The sequence below is a fragment of the Diospyros lotus genome, chromosome 6 (assembly GCF_014633365.1).
Source record: "Diospyros lotus cultivar Yz01 chromosome 6, ASM1463336v1, whole genome shotgun sequence".
Classification (NCBI taxonomy): Eukaryota; Viridiplantae; Streptophyta; class Magnoliopsida; order Ericales; family Ebenaceae; genus Diospyros; species Diospyros lotus.
In genome coordinates, this window is record NC_068343.1 from 28,039,668 (window position 1) to 28,056,839 (window position 17,172).

Consider the following 17,172-nt stretch of genomic DNA (forward strand, 5'->3'; position numbering starts at 1 on the left):
ACCAATCACATTATGCCACTTGTCAAAATCTTAGCCATGGACTCCAAAGACTCAAAGCCATAATTGAGTGGCTTTTGAAATCCAAAACTAGAATGAATTTAACTTTTGAAATCCAAGCTAAAACCCCAAACTTCTTTCAAATAACACTTTGGCCCTTATTTCAAGTCCTCAACTTCAATATTTTACCACATAAGCTCTTAATTTTATCCTTATTTCGTTTGGATAATTCTCTAATTACAATTACACCCTCAAACATCAAATTTATCGAGATATTTAAAATTCCAAAATTAATAACTCAAAATTACTCAATATATACGATTTTTCGAAAGCCCCTTACCATTATTCGGTCTTTTTAGGCTACAACTTAGCTTAACTGAAAATCATTTCTAATTTGATTTCTTTCAGCGTCATAAATCTCACCTCGAGACGCTCGTCAAAAATATACCTTTAACCTTAGGTATCTAAGCTCTAGGATACTCCCTATGACTGATTCGGTCACTTGTTGTCATTTCAAGCATATTTTTCGATATTTTAAACTCACTTAAATACGTGGCATCTTCACGAAAATATGGGGTATTATATTCTCCCCCCCTTAAAAGAATTTCGTCCACGAAATTTGAAACAGACTCGAAATTATTGAAGGTTGAATAATTATTGCATTCTAGAATACAATTTCTGGAAGAAAATATAAAAATTCCCTACTCTATTTCCCTTTCCTCGAACAGATGAGGATATTTTTTCCTAATTATTTCCTCAAGTTCCCACGTTGCCTCGTCATCCGAGTGCTTTCCCCATTAAACCTTCACTAACGGGATCTCTTTATTTGGCAACACTTGAGTTCGGCGATCTAAAATTGCGCCAGGTGACTCCGGGTAGGTCAAGTCATTCCTTAGCTCAATTGTCTCCACCCAAACTCCGAGGGTTGGATCTAGCACATGCCTTCGAAGTTGGGAGACGTGGAACACATTATGAATCCCGGATAAGCTAGGAGGAAGCTCCAATCGATAGGCCAAAGGTCCGACTCTTTCCACAATTGGATATGGTCCTATATACCCTGGCTTCAGCTTTCCTTTACTGCTTCCACGCGTCACCAAATGCTAGGGTGACACCTTGAGATACACTAGGTCTCCCACCTCAAACTCTAGATCCCTTCTTCTTTGATCTACGTAAGATTTTTGTCGGCTTTGCGCTGCTCGGATCCTCTCTTGGATTACTCGAATCTTATCGGTAGTCTGTTGCACAAGTTCGGGCCCTAACATCTGTCGTTCCCCTACTTTGGTCCAACAGATGGACGACCGACACTTTCTTCCATACAAAGCCTCATAAGGAGCCATCCCGATACTGTCGTGGTAATTATTGTTGTAAGCGAATTCTACCAATGGAAGATGCTCTTCCTAATTTGCTCCAAAATCAAGGGCACAGGATCTCAACATATCTTCAAGCGTTTGGATTGTCCTCTCTAATTGCTCGTCAGTCTGGGGGTGATAAGCTGTACTTAATTTTAGCTGAGTTCCCATGCATTCCTGCAAACTTTCCCAAAATCTCGAGGTGAACCTCGGGTCCCGATCTGAAACTATACTTACCGGCGCACCATGGAGTCGTACGATTTCCTTCACGTACTGCTCTACGATTTTTCGTACCGGTTGATCCATCCTCGTAGGCAAGAAATGCGCTGACTTTGTCAACCTGTCTACCACCACCCAAATGGCATCATAGCCTCTTCGACTCTTCGAAAATCCTGTCATGAAATCCATCGTGATATGTTCCCATTTCCACTCAGGAACTTCCAAAGGTCTCATCAACCCTACGGGTTTCTAGTGCTCAATCTTTACCCTTTGGCATATATCACATTGTGCCACCCTTCTAGCCACGCTGGCCTTCATCCCAAGCCACCAATAGATTTCCCGAAGATCTCGATACATCTTCGTGGCTCTTGGGTGCACGGTATACTTAGCTCTGTGGGCTTCATCCAAAATTTTTTGCCTCAACTCCCGAAGGTTTGGCACGTACATTCTACCCCGAAACCTGAGAATGCCATTTCGCATCTCAAAATCTGAACTCTTGGGCAAGCCTTGCTCGTCTACCCATAAACGTATACGCCGGTCACTCCCACTAGCCTCCCGTATTTCAGTCTCTAGATCCAATCAAACCGCCAGGCCAGCTACTAGGACAGAAGATCCCTTCGGTACTACACTCACCGTCATCAGGCTAAAAGCCTCAAGCAACAGCCACTCTTGGGCCATCAACCCGGCCATAACAGTAGGCACAGTCCTACTCAAAGCATCAACTACCACATTGGCACGCCCCGGGTGATACAAGATGGTGCAGTCGTAGTCCTTCAGGAACTCCATCAATCATCGTTGCCTCATGTTCAACTCTTTCTGTGAGAACACATACCTTAGACTTTTGTGGTCTGTGAATACATCGAATGTCTCTCCATATAGGTAGTGCCTCCATAGTTTCAAAGCATATACCACCGCTGCCAGCTCCAAGTCATGTGTTGGGTAGTTCACTTCGTGTCTTTTCAACTAGCGTGATCCATATGTGATCACCCGACCATGCTGCATCAATACACAGCCCAAACCAACCTTCGAGGCATCGGTGTAGACAACATATCCACCGGGCCCACTAGGCATTGCCAGCACAGGTGTAGAGGTCAGTCTGTCCTTGAGCTCTTGAAAGCTTTCCTCGCACTTTGTAGTCCATTCGAACTTTATCTCCTTCCGTATGAGCTTCGTCATAGGTGCAACTATTTTCAAAAACCCTTGCACGAATCTTCTATAGTAGCCTGCCAATCCCAAAAAGCTTCGTACTTCGGTCACGCACGTTGGTTGCTTCCATCCTCGAATAGCCTCAATCTTAGCTGGATCCACTGAGATTCCTTCAACTGAGATCACATGCCCAAGAAACGCCACTTGGGATAGCCAAAACTCGCACATCGAGAACTTGGCATACAATTGGTGTTTCCTGAGGGTTCCCAACACTATCCTCAAGTGCTCCTCGTGGTCACTCTCATTCGAAGAATACACCAATATATCATCTATGAAGATGATCACAAACCGATCTAGATAGGGCTTGAATACTCTATTCATAAGATCCATAAACGCTGCTGGAGCGTTAGTTAATCCGAATGGCATTACAAAATACTCAAAATGGCCATACCTCAACCGAAATGCTGTCTTTGGAACATCATCTGGTTTAATTCTCAGCTGATAATATCTGAATCTCAAATCAATCTTTGAGAACACCTTCGCACCTTGCAGTTGATCAAACAACTCATCTATCCTTGGGAGCGGATACTTGTTCTTTACAGTGGCCTTATTTAGCTCACGGTAGTCAATGCACATCCTTAGACTCCCGTCTTTCTTCTTTACAAATAGCACTGGTGTGCCCCACGGTGACGTGCTTGGCCTAATGAACCCCTTATCAGTCAACTCCTGTAGCTGACTCTTCAATTCTTTCATCTCCACCGGAGCCATTCGGTATGGCGGAATTGATATCGACTGGGTTCCTGGCACTAACTCAATTGAGAACTCGATTTCCCGAGGTGGAGGTAGTCCCGGTAATTCTTCCGGAAACACGTCCTCATATTCTCGTACCACTCGCACCTCATTGAGCTTCGGTACCTCTCTTTCTTCTAACTGAGCATAAGCTATGAATCCATGAGCTCCTCGGCTTAGCAACTTCGCTGCCTTTATTGCTGAAATCATCTTTCCAATCTCGAGGTTTCCTTGCCCCTAAAATTTGACCCACCCTCCCTCGGGTTTTCTTATGGTCATTATCTTCCTACGACAGTCTATATTGGCATCGTACATGGACAAGAAATCCATCCCTAAGATTACGTCGAAGTCATATACTTCTAACAGAATCAGATCAGCCTGGAACCAAACATTACTCAGGCTAATTTCGCATCCCCTCACCATTTCTGAGGACTTCATACTTTTACCCATAAGTGTTGAAATCACCATAAGACACCCCATAGACTCAGTTTCTACTCTCAAACTCCCAGCCAAAGCATGTGATATAAAAGAATGAGTAGACCCTGGATCTATCAATGCATGCACAGGAGTATCCAAAATGAAGAGAGTACCTTGGATAACTGCAGGGTTTGCTTCTACGTCTTCTTTGGTCAAATTATAGACTCTCCCCTGTCTGGTCCCTTTTCCTTCTTCAATCTTTAGCAGATTCTCTTTCTTCTTCGGGCAATTCCTCGAGATGTGCCTGTGCTGGTTGTAATTGTAGCAGATCACGCTCACTGGTGTTGCTGCTATAACTATACCTTCTTGGACCATTCCTTTCGAGCAATTTCTGGAAGTATGACCGGGCTGTCCACAAGTGTAATAGATAATGTTTTGGCCATCGCACCTCTTGCCCGGGTGCCTCTTCTTGCATTTAAAGCATGCCTTACCCTTTTTCATGATCTTCCTATCCCAAGGTCCCATAGTCGAGTGGGATTTCTCTGATTGTCCTCCAGTTTGAACAATTGTGGCCTTTAGTTCTGCCACCCGCGTCATATTCTCCTCGACCGTCATAACTTTGAAAACTATGTCTTCATAAGACTCCACATGGACCAGGCTCATCAGCTGTTGAAATTCGATTCGCAAGCCTTGTAAGAATTTTCGTCCCTTCTCCACATCGTCCATCCCGTACAGCGGCATATACTTGATTAACAGCAAAAATTCAGCCTCGTATTGAGCCACAGACATATTTAGCCCTTGGCGTAAGTTCATAAACTCTCGAGCTCTAGCCAACTTCCAGCAAGTGGGAAAGAATTTCCCGTTGAACAGCTCCTTAAACCGTTCCCACGACATCTAGGGTGCCTCCCCCAATTCTACATCAGTTGTTGACCCTTGAGATCCTGTCCCGTTAGGTATCGTTCGCTGCATAGACCTCCACCATTGGGCAGCTTCCTCTTCTAGCATATAGGTCGCACAGTCGACCTTGTCCTCATTCAGGATTCTCAATCTTTGTAGGATCTTTTTAGTCTGGTCTAACCAGTATTCACTGATTGCGGGGTCATCTGCCGGTTTTCCTCGAAACATTGACGGGTTTTGTCGTAGATGCCTCTCCAAGGAATCTACTCTTCTTTGCTCGATCTGCAACTCCAAAATTCGCCCAGCCATGCCTTCTAGGATTCTCTCAATCCTATCAATCTGACCTTCACCGAGGTCAACTCGTGCATCTCTTTGACCTTCCACACCACCTCCTGGGTGCGGGTTGGTGTTGCTTTCTTCGCCATTGCCTCTCCCGCGCCTGTTCCTTCTTGTATTCACCATCTGGCAAAAAGACAGGGTGATCTATTAAATCATCACGACATGGTTCAATTCAAATTGAATAAGCAACAAGAGTATGCTACTAAATATTTCACAAATCCTAACCTAATTCCCAAAACTTACAGTGGCTTTACTCATCTAGCCACATGCGAACTTTTCCTTAGGTTCGCTCTGATACCAACTGTAACACCCCAAATTTCTTAAGCATGTTATAACTTAGGATTTCGGGAATATAAAATTTTTCATATCTCAATTGCTGTCATACATCACACAACATCCCAAAAACCCTAATTTTCACCTTCTCAGCTTAACAAACCCAATTATTGAATAGGTAAGACAGGCATTAAAATTTCAAATGCGAAAGCTAGATCGAACCTGATATGGTTCACAACCATAATGCTTTATTTATCATAAAATTGTTCAAGACGTTTACAAAATGAATTACATGGACATCATCTCTCGCAAGATATAACTGAACGTCTTAAACATATCCAAGACATACATAGGTTCGCATATAAATGAAAATATTTTAAACATGCTATAGACAGCAAATTAAACTTATTCTTCAACTACCTTCTTTCCCTTAGAGCCGCTCGTCGAACCTGGAACGTTTGAATATTCCAAGGACATAGTCCAATTAGAAGATGAATCTTCTAGTGAGAAACTCCAAAAACAGTTTATATCGATGCATGATCAGGTATAAAATGTATGAGAAGACAACGAGAACTACTCCGAAGTGCCTCGTGAACATGTTAGCCTCCTCCAACGAGAGCTTTCTCAATGGCGCATGCATAGCGCCTCTCGAGAGGTCCCTAACCATGTCACTTTGGCCCGACTTTATAGCACTCATACAAGCACCACATCCGTTGTTCCTTAGGCTCACGGTCTTCCCCACGAGAGCTTTCTCGATAGCGCACGCATAGCGCCTCTCGAGGGATATCCGACTTTTTCCCTCGGCCAACAACAAATAGGTACAACAGTATGGCCACACGAATTTTATAAATGTAACAGTTAAAAAGCCAATAGCATATATTTTTCAGAAAAATACATTTCATATATGCAACATGATTTCACGTAAGAGAATAACAAGCGTTTATGTATAAGAACTTCACGAAACACGTCTCATGCAATAGAAGTCTCTCATAAGAGAATAAAAAATAGGATTTGGAGTATAGGAGTCTCACCTTATTGGTTTATCTATTAAACGGTACAGTTTTACTGCAAACGGTCTAGGTTTCTGTAGAAAACACACGTTTTGGTAAACCCAAACTCAAATATTTTTACATAGGGTTGAATGGTTTTAAATTTGGCGCATAACTGAAAAATGTGGAGAAAAATAGACCCCTCACGCGCCCTCATGCGCAGCCATTTTCCGGCGCGTGTAACTCACCCGCAGGCACCAGATTTCGGACAACAACACCTCATTTTCATATTTCGGTCATAACTTCCTCGTTTTAACTCCGATTCGACCCCCGTTTGAACCTACGCGACCCTCTCTTCCCCCTCTATAGGATTATCAAAAACAATCAAACTTACTTCGCTTTTTTTCTGGCTAATTTTGATGAATTCCGGCAAAAACCCGCAACTCGAACGAGGCTCATTCTCCTCGGCTTCTCTTTCGATTCCTTCCCTCCTTCTTGCCAAACTTCCTACTCTCTCTCTAGAGCAAGCTCCTCCTCTTAGAGTGCTTCAACTCTCAAGCTTGCTTGGAATGATTTGAGAACAACCCATGGTGCCTTTTTATAGATTTCTCCAACCAATCACATTATGCCACTTGTCAAAATCTTAGCCATGGACTCCAAAGACTCAAAGCCATAATTGAGTGGCTTTTGAAATCCAAAACTAGAATGAATTTAACTTTTGAAATCCAAGCTAAAACCCCAAACTTCTTTCAAATAACACTTTGGCCCTTATTTCAAGTCCTCGACTTCAATATTTTACCACATAAGCTCTTAATTTTATCCTTATTTTGTTTGGATAATTCTCTAATTACAATTACACCCTCAAACATCAAATTTATCGAGATACTTAAAATTCCAAAATTAATAACACAAAATTACTCAATATATACGATTTTTTGAAAGCCCCTTACCATCATTCGGTCTTTTTAGGCTACAACTTAGCTTAACCGAAAACCATTTCTAATTTGATTTCTTTCAGCGTCATAAATCTCGCCTCGAGACGCTCGTCAAAAATATACCCTTAACCTTAGGTATCTAAGCTCTAAGGTACTTCCTACGACTGATTCGGTCACTTGTTGCCATTTCAAGCATATTTTTTGATATTTTAAACTCACTTAAAATACATGGCATCTTCACGAAAATATGGGGTATTATAGTGTCCACACATCATAAGAGAATATCCGTGAATTCTACCTCCCACTTCATATCTCTAAACGATCCACTTCCCAACTCATTTACCAACCCTTACATACACATTTAACTCCTAAAATCTTCCCATTTAAGTCATACATGCATAATGCTCCCCAAACCCAAGTTTCCATATGGCCCAATACATTTTGTCTTAAGGAGACAAAATGTAAATAATTTAGAAATAAAAAAGTCTCTACAAGAATTTTTGTTTCTTATGATAAATTAATTTGTCAAAATAATTATAAAAATTGTCACAATATACTTATTGGGACAAAATTAGTTTCACACATTAGTCACAACAAACTTGTCTTAATAAGTATATTATTACAAAATCGAATTTTGTCACAATATCTCAATTTTATTGTGACAAGGAGTATTTTGTCACTTAAATTAGTTTATCATGATAGATTTTTTTGTTGTAAAAAAATTTATTTTTGTCACAATAGATACTATTTAGTCACAATAAATCCAAAATTTTAGATAAAAATCATATGTTTTATCGTGACAAAGTGTATCTTGTGAGAAAAAATATTTTGTCACAATTTAAATAGATGCAACTTATTTAGTATAATTTTTAATGTGATAAAATAAATTGTCACTTATTAACTAATTTGAGAATAAATTTTTGTTACACATTTTATAATGACAAATAATTTTATCAATCATTTAATTTTGTGACAAATATTTTTTTGATAATATAAAAATAGTGACAAAACAAATTTTTTAAAATTATTCAATCGTGATAAATATTTTTGTCAATATCCAAATATTGACAAAAATATTTGTGTCAATAATTCACACAAATGACATGTTTTTTTAGTAAAAAAAATATTAATAATAATGAAATTATTTTTTTACAAAATCATAAAAAGTGACAAATATTTTTATCAAAATTAAAATATTTTTCAATAATCTTGTAACATTCCAAAATTTGTTGATAAATAATAATGATTATTATTAATTTTGGCATTTGAGGTTATTATGGAATATTTGGGGATTTAGGAGAAAAATATTTATTTATGATGTTTTGAGGAAATGAGCAATTAAGACAATTAATTAAATTATTTTGAAGTATTTATGAAATTATTAAATTAGAGTGTAATAGAGATTTTTAGAAATTTTGGGGTGTTAGTGTAAATATTAAGTGGGGGTGTGTGTGTATTCTGGAAATTTGGGGGCTGAGGTACGATTTCTAGAAAAGGGGTCGAGGGTCACTTTAAGTATAATGGGAGGCGTATGATGGTTGAAGGCAAGTGGTAGCTGGGTGGTCACGCGCGAGGACAGCCAGGGGCGAGGCGCGGGTTCGATTCTCATTGGCTGCGCGCGCGAGAGGAAAAGGCCAATTAATTTGGCCAGGAATGAGGGCCGAAACGACATCGTTTTGGCCCCAAAGGCAATGGTCGCGTGTGCGGCCCAGCGACTGCCACGTGGCTATGCTTCTGCCTTATGTTTTTTGCCAATTTAAGGCCAAATTTGGCCTTCTTCAAGCCAGTAATCAGAAAGGGATTGAGAGGGAGAAAGAAAGGATCGACCAGCAGCTCGCGGGGTGAAAAATTGAAGAAAAAGTGAGAAAAAATCTGGTTTAATTCGCTTTTTAAGTGTTCAGGTAAGTTAAATAAATTATTAGAATATTATACACATAGAGATATTAATTTTTTATAGTTGAAATTAATTAATTGGGGCCCAAGAACTCATTACATACTTTAATTGTATTACTTCGCAGTAGGAGTGCGTAAAAGTTAAGAATCAACCGTTTTCAGGAAAGCTCCTAATCTTTCCCTTATGTTCTTCATTTCCTGCAAGAGACTTCATTATTTTTTATATTTTAACCCCTCCCTCACCGTGACTCGGTTCCACGCATTAATAACGATAATCCGCGTGGCAACCATTCCATAACTTGTTTGTTAATAATGGGTTTATTGGTGATTAAATAAGTTAGGTAAATGATGTTTTGGTGTTGTTCATTTTGTCCGTCACGGAGTTTTGTATCGCTCCGCTTTGCTTGGGAATGATGTTGAACCCGTTAGGGCTAGGTTCTTAGGAAGTGGCTATGGTCAAGATTATGGGGCTATGTTAATAATTTATTATGAATGTAGAGACGGTTTCCTGTGTATGAGAAGAGATGGGAACGCAAATGACATAACGGTGTCTGTGTTGTCAGGAGCATGAAAAGTTATAATGAATGCTTATGAAATGCTAAGTGTAGTGCGGATAAGTTGATGTCATTTAAGAGTGTATCTTAAGGGTATGGGGTACAAAGCCACTAATTGTCGACCGTGGGTCATGGCAGTTGATGGCTGGATGTATGGGCGTCAGTCATCGGCCGTTACGATAAGCGCAAGACAGGCCAGAAGAGTTGGTACTGCCAGATTTCCGCCTTGATTGTGTGCATATCATGATGTGTGTGCTGCAGGGGGTTGAGTTACATTCATTTAGGGAACATGCATTGTGGGTGATGGGATGGGTGAGCATTGGCATGACCCGGTTGGCCTAAGAGCCAGTTTGGTTTCTCTAGGTGAGCACATGCATTTAGAGCATTTCACATGTGTGTATTCTTATGTGGGCGTAGCATGGCCTGATGCTCGATTTATGGGGGCCTTGACATCACGTTTATGCTGCAGATGCCATTGCATTTCTTATGTGTTGCATTTCATGGTGAGGATGAGTGGTTATGAGAGGTGGGTTAGGCCCATGGAGTAAGACCATGGAATGGGTCCATGGCAGTGACATGTTATGATGATAAATTATGTATGACAGGAAAGGCCAATTATGGCGATATGTTATGTATGACAAGAAAAACATGTTATGAATGTCAGGAAAAGCCGACCAAGGACAGGAAAAGGCGAGTCTTATTGAATGATGATATGGTAGCCTATAATAGGTTGCAACAGGTTTGTATGCAGGACTTGGGTGCCAATGTGTGGCTTATGTGGGCCCCAAGGACCTTTAATGTGCAGTTGATTTTATGTTATGTATTTAGAAGTAAGGCACATATGGATCATGGCATGGTATGGTTGCATTGGCATAAATTGCATGGGATATTGGGGAAGGGTCTATCAATAACCTAATACCTTCCTTTCTAGAGCTTGCTAAGTCTCGTAACTCACGTTTGCTTTCCATCATTCCAGGTAAGAGTATCCTGAGATCACAGATGCGTTCGACAGAGTTGGGTCTAGATCGTCGAGTCATGATAACAAGTGCAGAGTCCTTCCGAGACTAGGTCCTGGGTGTCATTGTGTTTGTGTTAGAATAATGTTTTATAATTCTGAGATGGAAATATGTTATGTAAGCCAGATGGGCTCATTGTATGAATGTTTATATAAAAATGACTATGAGATGCTATGAGATTTACAGGGTATGGTTTTAATAAGGGTGGTGTTTGAGTTTTTAGTTTGGGTTATTATTCTATATCACTCAAGTAATGACCCTCTCACAGACCCTCTATGCGCGATAGGGGCTCTGGGTGGCGGGCCGTTACAAATCTAATATTGCCTAATATGTTTAATAATTGTACACCTATAATAATTAGTAGTAAAACAATCCAAGTAGAGAAAGAGGAAATGGAAACTCAAATAGGAGCAACATAATGTATGACAAATATTATAACTAATATTAGTGGATAATTGATAATTACTTTCAATAAGTTAATGATATTGAACAATCTAAACAAAAACAAATATGTTATTTTTGCTTGCATAAGCTAAAACTAACTCACATAAACTAAATGAGCTAAAATAAAATTTAAAATGAAAGAAAATTATTTTATTTAACAAATGAACTCGACAACAAGTCTCTTGAAGAAGGTCTTACAACCACTAGACTAGAAAGTCCACTCAAAGGCATTGATTGTCTAGCTCTCTTTGCTAAGGCATGTCTGCAATTCAAACAAAAGGAATAATTAGAACAAACAAATCATGCAAATCGATTATAATCAAATCTTTGCAATACATATTATTTAATGTATGTGCTTATGTGATAACATTTGGGAGTTCATATAGATAATCAAATATAGTAATTTGTTGCTAAAAATTTAATCAAAAAGGCTACATATTATGAGATCCATTCACAAAGAATACAATAATAATAATAACAATTAGGGACAAGTTCTAAACAATAGAAATATAGAGACAAGTAGAGCCAAATCATCCAGATGGAAAACATTCAAGAACACATAATCACCATACACCTAGTTGATGATGGTTTTTGGGACCGACCACCACGTGCCACCTCTGTAAATGAACCTCGAAAATAGTACCTCAAACTTGGCGATGTCGGACCTCGGGTATAGAACCTGCAAGATAATAGAGGGCCGAGACTAGGATCCCCTGAGGTGGACTCCAACGCTCAAATTAGTAGAGTAAATGCGAGTTGTAATAAATGTGAGAGTTGTAGAGCTTGGTCATACCTGGTGAGGACCCTTGTCTTTTATAGGCAGGCCCATTATGGGGTATCCGAGATAAGACCCGAGATGAGCGGGCACGACTCCTGAGGATCCCAATCAAGTTGGAACTGGTTTTACGGCCTGACCCAATTTTTTTGGGCTCCGCTCCGGATTGTTGACTTGTCACGTGTCAGTCTCTCAGGCGATCGACATGGCGAATGAGACTATTAATGCGTAAGGGTATTCTGGTAATTTTAGGTGGTGCCACATCACTTGCCCCGCACTCCTTGAACTGAGCTGAGAATCACACTGGGTCAAGGAGTAGCTTAATTTCTGAGGCTATTTGATTGTAGATTTTTCTTGAGATGCGCAGGAGTGTTTTTAAGTATAAGATAACCAAGCCCCAAACTCTTGAGGTTAGTTTTTTCCTCCTTTCTCTTTTTTTCTTCCTTTGTTTTTTCTATTTATTTTATTTTATTATTTTTTGCTTTTATATTTCTTTCTTTATTTTTTTTTATTATCTTCTCCCTTGGCCAGGCAGACCTCTGCCTGGCCGAGGTTGGCCTGGCCAGATCTTAGCCATGGCCGAGTGCTTAACTCAACCTGGCCGAGCGCCTGGCTCGACCTGGCCGAGGTCAGCCAGGGCCGAGGCTCGAGCTCGGCCATGGCTAAAGCGCGGCCAAGACTTGCCTGGCCACCCTCAGCCGGGGCCGGCCTAACCGAGGTCGGCCATAGCCGCCCTCTCCTTGGGGCATTTGCCCCTTTCCCTTCTCTCTCATTTTATATATATATATATATATATACATTGGGGGGCTCTTGCCCCCCCTTCCTTTCTTTTTTTTATTTGTTGTTGCTTGCTTCTTCTTTTTTTTTTTTTAATATATATATTTTTGTTAATAGCAACAAAGTAAGCCTTAACTTGACTAACCTGATTCTTTTGGCTTTTTTACCGTAGGTATGGTTAGAGATTTCCCAAGTTAAGTTGCGCCTATTGAGCTCCCTTTAGCTTGTGCTCAGTTGTGGTTTTCTTTCCCTGACCTTTGCCTTTCTTTAATTCGAGGACGGTTTAGGGATTTTAACCCTTGAATTTTAGCCACTTCTTTGCGGAGAAGGGTGTTGAGTTTCTTCCGACCATTAGCCCACCTTCGTCTTGGGGACGGCCTAGGGCTCTTGACCCTTGGATTTTAGCCACTCCCTTGCGGATGACGGTGTTGATTTTCTTCCAGCCATTAGTCCACCTTCGACTTAGGGATAACCAGGGCTCTTGACCCTTAGATTTTAACCACTCCCTCATTGAAGAGGGTGTTGGGCTAGAGTTTTTCCTTGGCCATTAGTCCACCTTTGGGGACGGCCTAGCGCTTGTGACCCTTGGATGAGTTTTTCTGTGTCCATTAGTCCACATCTAGGGACGGCCTAAGGCTCGTGACCCTTGGATGAGTTTCTCTGTGGCCATTAGTCCACCTTTGGGGACGGCCTAGGGTTCATGACCCTTGGATGAGTTTTTTCGTGGCCATTAGTCCACCTGTGGGGATGGCCTAGGGCTCGTGACCCTTGGATGAGTTTCTCTGTGGCCATTAGTCCACATTTGGGGACAGCCTAGGGCTCGTGACCCTTGAATTTTTCTTTGGCGAAGTGTTGGCCTTTGTGAGATTACTATTAGATGGAGAGAATCCGAAGTCTTGCCATTAGTCGTAAAAAAAAGTACAAAGAGGTTCTGGGAATTCCCCTCCTCATTGATAAAACTTCCTTAAGTTTTGGACATTCTAGGTATGCTTCAAGGTCTTGATTTCTATGTCTTATAGTCGATATGCCCCCCGAACCTAAGGATTCTACCACCTGGCCCGGTCCTTCCCAATTCAGAGTTAGTTTATTCACGTCCCAAGGATCACTCACATCGAACCGTTGCAATACAAGATCTTCTGGCATAAAAATCCTAGCGTGGACTCGTTGGTTATAGTACCTAGCAATGCGTTGATTATACGCAGCTTGTTGAATTTGCCCCAAGTCTTGGAGCTCATCCATCCCTAGCGGGCTGTTTTCCTTTTCTCCGGGACTATGTCTGACTTCATTCTCAAAAGCAATCCCAAGTAGGAGACCTTCTCCTATTATCCGACTTGGACTCAACTCTACCCAAACTCGCACCTTCTTGGTAAATGAAATCCCCTAGCTAACCCCAGTTGATAATGTTGGAAATGTATGCCCTAAAGACACGTTTTGTTTAATTTATGGTAATCATGTTTCTTTTAGTCAGTTTATGGCACATATATTATTTGCATTTAATTGTTGGAAAAGTGTCCATGCTATTAAGTAAGTGATTCATGTGATGGGTCGTTCTTCACAGTTAGGCATGAATCATGGGTACTTAATAAGCAAGAAAATATTACTCTTGATCTTTTGATAGAACTGGGCATTCTATCATGATAAGATCATTGTGCAATAGATCCTAATGGAGGATGGCTTGCCTTAGCCAGTAAACAGTCCGTTTACTCTAATTGTACAAGCGCATTTGGAATGCGTAGAGTGGACCTGTGATAGAAGCTAATGACAAAGTACTAATTATCATGGAGCTAGTCTATCACTGCTACTACGTGGACGAGTACTCTAATACTTGAGTATTAGTTGGTGGTCTAGTGAACCTAGAGCTATATTCTTAGATTCACTGTAGGTGAGGTCTATCAAAGATCAATAACCTTTTGAGTTGGGAGTATGGTTTCTAATTAGCTAAGACAAACTAATACAAGATAGTTTCTGTGATTCACCCCCTTGTGATTGTCCAAGAATAATCAAATAATCCAGGGCCCTGGGAACGTGACTTAAGAGTGTGTGCTTCTGGGTAACTCCCAGTGATAAGCAAGTACATTCGAGTAGTCACAGATTATTGGACTAGTGATCTAAGGATGGTAGAAATCATTTAGAGAGGTGTTAGTACATTATTCCTTTCTAAATGGTGGGTGTTACGCAGAGGGGTATTTTCGTCATTACACTAGTAGGTCAAAGACATTGCATATGCAAAATTATTCGTGGGGTCAGTGTTACCATATGGTGATAGTTGGAACACTTAGAATGACAATATAGCTACTAGGTAGCAGGGATATTTTGGTCATTTTAGTAGCCGTGAATAATTTATCTTTTGGTCCCCGGGGTAGCTCGATATAACTCATGTATTATTTAATACATTTGGCTTGTTGGGTGAATTACATTGAGAGAGAATTATTTTATTCAGAATGGTCCATAATTAATTGGGCTAGAATAAAATAATAGTTCATTAGTTTTTTAATTAATTAATTGGGCTAATCCAATTAAAAAATTAATTAAATGAACTTGGCCCACTAGGGTTTTAACCCTAGGTTCTCCCTATATATATTCTCTCCTTGGTTGTTTTTCATCTAAGGGTTTTTTCTTTTACTCTTCTTCACCAAAAGAGAGGCCACGAGTTTTGAGTCATACCTTTGGAAGATCAAGAGAATGTTCAAGTTCTGATGCGAAAGAGACGAAGGATTGCAGGACAGCCGTCATCTCCACCACGAGAAGAAGCTCCCGCCCATCCTCCTCCTATCGCTTCATTCCATCCGGTAATCCGAAGGAAAAGTAAGTTTCCTAGATTCTAATCAATACGAGGAAAGTTTTTATTTAAAAACGCTTCCGTTGCATGCTATGTATCCTCTTGATGATCCTTCAGATAAGCTCCTGGATCTCTTCTTTCAACTGGATGCAGTCTTCTGTAACATGGCCCTGGTCGCGATGGAATCAGCAATACTTCTTTTTGCTTCGAGTGTTGGGTGGAGACCTCAACGGTGGAGGACGCCACAGATAATCCTTATCCTTTAGTGCCAGTAGAATCTCTACTCGACTAGCGTTGAGGGGAGTGTAACTCACCGGGCTACCATGGGCACCCCCAAAACCTAGACGATCTTGGGTTCGGGAGGAGTGATAGTCCATCTTTTGTCCCACCATTGGCTTTTTCTTCTCCTTTTCTCTTTCCTTCCTATCAGGTTGTTCAGCCCGCTTCACCTTCATCACCTCTTCAGCATTGATGTACTTATTAGCCCTTGCAAGGGCTTCTATGAAAGTACGAGGTGGAGTCTTAGCCAAGGACTGAGCGAATAGCCCAGCCCTCAAGCCATTTTAGAGAGCCACCATTGTGATCCGCTGATCGAACTCGTCAATGCTCAACGCCTCCTGATTGAACCTAGCCATAAAATCCCTTAAGGATTCACCCCGGTTTTGCTTGATGTTCACTAGAGCCATGGAAGACTTTCGGTGGCGCTTCAAGGGAGTGTAATGGGCTAAGAAACAAGTCTTCAGCTCTTCCCAGCTGTTGATGGAACGATGGGGAAGACAAGAGTACCAAGTCCGGGCACGACCTCCCAAAGTAACCGAAAATGCTTGGCACTACATCGCGTCCAACCCCGATTGCACCAGCATGTGGGAGGAGAAAAGCTCTACGTGAGTCAAGTCTATGGTTTTCAACAAAAATCAATTTCAAATGCTTTGTTAAAATGATTTTCAAATTAGCTTTGAAGTCGTTGGTCAACATAGAGCTAAAATTGTTCTAAGGCAAAAGACCATCTTTAACATATATGTGTTTGATGAAAATCCAATCTTAAGTATGAAAAATCATTTTTGTTAATCTCATACTTCAAAATAAGCTTTCATATTTTGAAACACGCATGAAAGGTTTTGGCTTGAAACTTAATCGTATGAAAAATCCTTTAGTTCATGCATCATGTCTTGAAACTCATTTTGATAACGTTTCAATATTTTTTCTAAGTCTGGAAGACATATATGAAAATGTTTTAGTTTTAGAAAACTAACTCTCCGTAATTCAATAGTTAACATTTATTAGTGATAAAATGATTTTTAACGAATTTTTCAAGAAATAGAAAGTGTATATTTTAGAGGTGGTAAAATCGTAAAATCCTAAGTTCCTACTAAAATCCAAATTCTACTTTTTTATTTTTATGGATTTTGATTTTTTTTTATATTTTTATTGAATCCAAATGGGGGGTACTTTCTTATTTACATATATGTATTAAAGTAAATGGAAGGTAAAATATAAATTAAACAAAATGAGGACATTTACTTAATGTAAATATGTTGTAATGTTTTCAAAATTCATTCTGTTGAAAATCTTCTTCATCTGTCG